Source organism: Scylla paramamosain, chromosome 2 (genome assembly GCF_035594125.1).
Source record: "Scylla paramamosain isolate STU-SP2022 chromosome 2, ASM3559412v1, whole genome shotgun sequence".
Taxonomy (NCBI): Eukaryota; Metazoa; Arthropoda; class Malacostraca; order Decapoda; family Portunidae; genus Scylla; species Scylla paramamosain.
In genome coordinates, this window is record NC_087152.1 from 30553800 (window position 1) to 30554316 (window position 517).

The following is a 517-nucleotide window of genomic DNA, read 5'->3' on the forward strand; positions in this document are numbered from 1 at the left end:
ACTAAGTATCGCCATCGAACAGTAAACCATCAAATCACGAATCATGACTCAAACTGCTCTGCCACTCAAGATCGAGATAAGCAGAGATTCACCCAGCCTTCGTGCAACTCTTTACGGTTAAGGGAAGAGGAGGGAAGGGGGGTAGACATGCGAGGAAGAGGGAGACAGGGAGAAAAGGAGCAGCGAGATGTGTAGGAGGGAAGAGGGGAGGAGTGATGGTGAGGTGAAAATAAAGTAAAAAGGATTGAGAAATGGAAGGAGTGGCAAGGCAGCAGTCACTTCAAGACCATGTTGCTGGAGTGATCTCACCTATGATGTCCCTACGCTGAGGTCACCCGGAATGTAAAAATATGAAAGTAGCTCACGGCGCCTCATAGCACACTCCGGGAGAGGGACACCAAGGCTCCCAGCGTGCTCTCTATGTAGGTTACGTCCGCCCTTCCCGACCCTTGCCTCCCGCCCACACACACACACACTCCCTCCCGCCAGGCCAGCCTCTCGCCTCGCAGCAACACAC